Consider the following 6,755-nt stretch of genomic DNA (forward strand, 5'->3'; position numbering starts at 1 on the left):
GGACAGACTGGGTCGACAAGAGGAGACAGCAGTTAAGGGGAAGACGAAACAAAGAGACATAAACTACAGATTTGAAACAAGCACTCGGAGCTCGGAACTTGGAACTAGGAATGGAGCCAGTAGCTGTACAACTTGGTAAGCTAGTTGACGGTCTGGCAAAGAATGGCTGGGAAGCTGGAGACCAAATACTGTGTGGAGTGATGCAGGTAATTTATCCCAGGTGTGTGCAATTGGCTCAAGGAGGGAGCTGCAGATGGGGCAAGAGCGGCCTCTAGTGGCACTGGGAGGCCGTGGCCTAACAAGCATATACCTTTTACCATTGACCTTTTTAATCATATCCACATAATCCATCTGTAAGTGTCTAAAAGGTCCTTCTGGTGTTGGAATATGTCCAAATGATGTAGTGATGCCTTTTCACACGTTGTTTTGGGCACATACTTCACATTCAGCCAGACGTGCACCATTGATTGAAGATATGGAGACCAATATCCTTGCTTTTTAATTCTCCTTACCGCTTCCCCCCTTGCGCAATGGTCAAAACCATGCGCTTTGGTAATGAGAATTCCTAGTAATGCTGTAGGAGCCACAAACTGTCCATCCTGGGCCCTCCACAGGCCGTCCTCAGCCCGCTTGGCTCCTCTTTTCATCCACATACTGTGTTCATACACACCCGCCTTCTCCTGCATTCTGTTAAGATCATCTAAGCTTGGATTTAATTAGCATTGCTTGAATTCCTGTTGCACATTTTGGAGCTAGTTTTGTTGCTTCGTCTGCCATATTGTTGCCAACGATTATGTAGTCATTGCCTTTCTTATGTGCCTGACACTTAACAATTGCCTCCTGTTTTGGTAACAGCAAGGCTGTCATTAAGTCATAAATTTGAGTGTGATGCAGAATCAGTATAAATATTTACTATACGTCCTTCACCTTTTCTGCATGCTGCTGTTAGAGCTTTCAAGTCCACCAGTTGCGCTGAGCATAGTTGTGGACAGGCCTCACTCTGGATTGTGATAAACTGCTGATCCACCTGATGGTGGACCATGGCAAACCCTGCATGGTTACCAATTTGATCCTTGAAGCATGATCCATCCACAATCAGCTCATTATCTGCATTTATTATTGGGGCGGACATCAATTCCGGTCTTAGTTTAGTGTATGTAATTGAATCTGCCCCACACTCATGCGTTCTGCCCTCATAGTCATGAGGGACTCTCTCTGCTGGATTGACTGTGGAGCATCTTTTTAACGTGAGATCCGGGTATGCTAACAAAGCAAAATTTTCCAAAAGCCTAGCATTGGTTAGCACAAACTTTCCCTGTTCCATCATCTCTGTCACTTTGTGATGGGTGTATATCGTTACCAGATATCCCATTGTAATCGTTGATGCTTTGTCGTATGCATACTGTACGGCAGCTAGGCCGCGACAGCATTGAAGGGTAGCCCTGGGCTACTGCATCCAGTTTGGTGCTATAGTATGCAATGGGTCGTCTTCGACGGCCACTGCATGTTTCTTGCATCAGAACGGCGGAAGCATAATTTTGACTACGATTAGCCACATACAAAATAAATGGTTTCACATAATCTAGGTTTGCTATAATGCTAGCACCCGACATTTCCTGTTTATATTTTCAAAAGCTGTTACAGCATCACAGTTCCATGTCAACCAAGCATGCAAATTAGTCTGGCCTCAATGTTTCATTATTTCTCTAAGAGTGGCGGTTTTAAGAGCATAATTCTCAATCAAATAGGAGCTAAATCCTGTCATTCCTAAAAAGGTTATCATCTGTCTCACAGTCTGTAGCTGTGGGGCTTTGCTGACCCCTTCCAGCTGACTGGGGGCAATTGCTTTCGTTTGATAGGCTATCGTCTGGCCCAAATACTCCACCTCTGGTTGACAACATTGTAATTTTTCTGGGACACTTTATCTCCCCCTACTGCTAACACAGCCATGGAGTCACTATTACACCAGTTCCTCTAAGTCAGCTTTCAAAACATGATTAAAAAATATGTGGTGAATGTTTAAAACCTTGAGGAATGCGTGTATACTGTACTGTACTGTGAATACAAATATATGCTGGCTCTCCTGTGCTAGTGGAACACTGAAAAAAGCTCTACACAAATCAATTACTTTTGTTTTGTTTTGTTTTTTTACATTTGCTGTCAGCATGCTGGGCATATAACACAGAGTATTTGTATGCCATTGCATTCAGGACAGAGTTAGTCTGCAAGTGGAGTTCAAGTTCTCAACCTGCAATGCAACTCTATTAATTCTTTAATCATCAACAACTGCTGCAATAACTATGTCCTGTGGATGACCTGTAGAATGGCAAGAGCACAGTTTCTGGTTATGGACAGCCACCACCAACCTCCCTCTTTGGAGAACTATTTATCCTGTTTGGGTCTATAAACAACTAATCATTACTCGAAGAGGGGGAGAATCACCACAATGAGACAAATATACAGAAAAAAACAAACAACATTTACACAAAAACATTGGATGACAACATGTATTGAAAAACAGTGAATTAGGTCCAGGAAAATTGGAACTACAACTGGTCACGTGGCCTCTTCCTGTCATCATTATGTAAATGAGGGAGGAAAGGAGAGGAATGAAACCAGGAGGGTGCTGGGGTGCACTTGAAGCAGGTGTGGTGGGTTGTGTGTGTGTGTGTGTGTGTGTGTGTGTGTGTGTGTGTGTGTGTGTGTGTGTGAAGTGTCCACCGGTAAGTGTACATGACTTATCCCCATTGGTACTGGTGGAGAAGGTCAGTAATATTTCACGGCGCCCCCAAGCAGCGGAAGGGGCCCCGAAACCCCCCGGATCTCCACAGCCCTGTGGACACCCTACGGTCGCAAGAAAGCCCCGGGTACCCTGCCCTGTGGCCGCAGAAGACCCCCGGGTCACCAGAGAAGCCAGAGGGCCGTGAAGCAACCCTCACACACAGCCCAGAGGGCATGATCCAGTCCCAGGGAGCATGAGGAGACCACGCACCCCAGGGGCGCACACATACAACCAACCCCCGGGTGTAGGCACAAGACGCAGCCGCCGACCCAGAACCCTGGCCATGGGCGCAAGGCACGGACCATGGGACCGGATCCCGGCCCCATGGCGACAGACTGAGACCCTGCCATAGCCGCCCGCCCCACGGGCGAGACGCCAGGACCCCCATGGCCACCCACGCCCCGCACAAGGGGAAGGCCCGCCCCACTGCAGCTGACCAGACGCCCCACCCGGCGTGAGTGCCCAGTGCCCATACACATAGCAGCGTGTGACCAACGCGGGGCACCTCGATGTTACACCCACCCCCCCTCTGGCGAACCAGCAGGCCGCCAGGTATACAGGCCCTCTGCCACCCCCAGCACCCTGGGCCCCCGCCGCAGAGAAGCCACGCCGCAGAAGCAAACGGCCAACAGCTGCCCTGGGGATAGTAGCTCAGGCGGTAGAGCTGGTCGTCTAGTGATCTAAAGGTTACTGGTTCGATCCCAGTCTCCTCCTGCTAGCATGCTGTAGTGTCCTTGAGCAAGACACTTAAGCCCTAATTGCTCCTGATGGCTGCGTCCGTCGGTGTTTGAACAATTGTAAGTCGCTTTGGATAAAAGCGTCTGCTAAATGTAATGTAATGCCCTCCACACCCCAACCCACACCCACAACGGCAAGCAGTCCCCCCAGGGGCCCCGGAAGGCACCCGGCAGCGCTCTCCGTAGCCCCGCCAGGTCGCAGCACATCCCAAACCACCAGGCGCAGGCCGTCAGGACTCCAGCCAGGCCGGGAGGTGTTACAACAACTCTGAGTTTCTATCAAAACACCTGCTGCTTTCAAACCTTCTATTGTAGCTTCGGGGCTTGGCCCGTACCTTGTGTACATACAGTAACTAGTGGATTGGTGGGTAACCCTTGACTGTGAGGTTGCTGAACTGGGGGGCGGACCGGGCTGAGTGATTGGTATATCTGGCCAAAAGAGCTTTTAGATCACCCACTGCTAACATCTTCTGTCTCCTGTTTTATAGTTTTTTATTAAAGTTTCCATTTCCTCACACAATGCCATGTCAAATGTTCCCTCCTTCGGCCATATAGTCATCAGGTTTTAAATAAGTTTTGCCCAATTTTGAGATGTTTGTTTTATTTCTTCCTTACTTTGTGGGAACCATTTCCCCAGAATTTGTACTGGTGACATCGTCATCCTTGCTGGTTTAAAATTTGCACACAACCTGCTTCAAGAGGTCCACCATCATTCCTGTCCCGAAGATTGCCTCTCCAGCCTGCCTCAACGACTACCATCTGGTGGCCCAGGTGGCAGGTGGGCTGGAGCGTCGTTAGGATCCATGGAAAAAAGTGTGATCTCCTTTTCAATAGCTGCAATCCCTGAAACGCTGTTGAAACTCCTCAGCCAGAGATGAGATGTTTGCCGTTAGCTTATCGTAGTTAGCATGTTTCCTCTGATAGTGCCGCTTAATATTGAATTCCTTGAAAACAGCCGCAGTCTCTTGGCAAATTAAGCACACGCAGTTGTTTCGCACGTCAGTGAAAAAATACTCAGATTTCCACTTGTCCTGGAAACGGCAGCCCTCGTTGTCAACTTTATTTTTTTAGGTTCCAGTTGGCATTTTAGAAATGGGCTAAGAATATACCACAGTTGTAAAAGTTCACACAGGGGTCACCCGGCGAGAGTGCGGCCACAAGTCTACCGCCATCCTCTGGTGAAAAATAAAATTGCTTTTTTTGTAGGTGCTGGCGGGCCACATATTATTGATTTTATGACAGATGCTTCGGGCCGGTGGAAATTTAGACACGGGCCGGATTTGGCCCGGGGACCGGACTTTGGGCATGCTTGATCTATTCTGTACCCCCACCCTGCATTATCCTTGAGTTCTTATTTTATTTTATTTTATTTTATTCTATAGCATTCGACTTACTTCATTACGTTTTAGGAATCAGTTAGTTGGTCAAGTAGAAATTCTAAAGAAGCTACTGTGTTCTGTCTAGGACATATTGTATGTAATCACCGGGTGCGTTGCATTTACATTTCACTGCATATATGTAATGAAAGTATGTATATGTATGTGACGAATAAACATCTTGAATCAACCTATTTTCTTTTATCGCACCTTGTCGCTTTATCTATTTAACCGTCCTTTAAAATTTGAATTATTTATTTTGTTTGCCTATTTATTTCTCTTTTTTATTAATTTATTTTTGGTTTGTTTTTTTTCGCCTGTACATTAAATGTACTTTTACATGAATTGATTTACGTTTAGTTTATTGAATTTTACATTTGATTGTGTCCTGATATAGCTCACCCTGTGAGGCTCTACCACGCCAGTAAAGATCAGCCAGTCCATCCCCCGCTCGTGATCAGCTGCCCACAGCACTGAGTGACTCCAGATGCCTATTTCAACGGTCCTTTCAATCCATATATTCCTGCTGGCAAGAGCTCATGCTTTTTTAACGGGCGCTAAGGGATCAGACTTATCAGTCTCTCTTGTCCATTTATAAAATTTAACTCCGTTATTGACCCAAATTGTTATCAATTTTAATCACAATATTTCTTACTACTAAACATGAACTTTACTTCACACAGTTGTCACAAACAGCAATTTTACACTTTATAATTCCCCAACTAACTTTATCAAACACAATTTCACACACAGCTTTGAAAAACATCCGACAATGGCTAACTTACGAACTGACGTAGCTGCCACACACACACTTACACACACACACAGATTCTCACACATGCAGAGACTCTCACACATGCAGAGACACAGAGAGAGAAATCCCCTCCTTTTTTTTCCTCCTTTTACTCTCTTTTTCACCAGCCAAACTAAATTTATACTCCGTTCAGACTGTATAACGTTCAGACCTTACCAAGCTTTTTCTTGCTAAACGGTAGCCATAAAGTTCATTTACTAAATTTATACTCTACCAATTCAGTTCTCACCAAGTTGTTTCTTGCTAAGCGGTATCCATAGAGTTTATTTACTAAGTTTATACACTGCCAATTCAGTCCTCAAAAAGCCATTTCTTGCTAAGCGGTATCCGTAGAGTTTGGTTTTGCCCAGGCAGACCCTCTCGAAGTGCACTTTCTTGAGGCGCTCGAGTAAAACCAGTTTAACAGCCCCTTAACAAGATTTCTCTCCTTAAGGCGATATCATAGACTTTTCCTTTGACCAAGCAGAACCTCTATATTAGAGGCGGTATCTCAAAAGAAAACAATTAACTAGACTAGCACATGCTTTTTTTTTTCTGTAACCCAACAACCTCTGCTGCTAAATGTATACTTTGGTTTTGGAGAGTCCTACTCACTGCCCAGCACCAGAGCTGATCTGCAAGAACCACACAAAGCTCCTATCTAATCAGTAAGAACATTGCTTACCTTTTGAGTGGAGGTGGTCACCTTCAGTTTGTGTGGCCCAAATATGGACCCCTGCCCCGGGTTCAGCAGTGCTTCAGACCCTATTTCTCAACCGTGTTCTCAGCAGTGTCGTGGAGAAAACCCCAGTCTAAGGTTCTTTAAACAAATGGGCAGCACTTGAGGTAAGTTGGATACAGAGATAAGACTCTTTATTAAGACATAACCAGTCTGAGTGAGGTCTGCAGAGTACACTGAAAAACTCTTTGGTTTACAATTTTATATATTATTCTCAAAGCATTGACTCCTCCTTGTCTTCATGTTTTTTGAGCTTAAACACCATATGGTGATAATTACTTAGTACCCCTCTCTGCCTTGGAGAGAGATCACAGGTCACTCAAAGAAA

This window comes from Zeus faber (assembly GCF_960531495.2).
Source record: "Zeus faber genome assembly, chromosome: 15".
Classification (NCBI taxonomy): domain Eukaryota; kingdom Metazoa; phylum Chordata; class Actinopteri; order Zeiformes; family Zeidae; genus Zeus; species Zeus faber.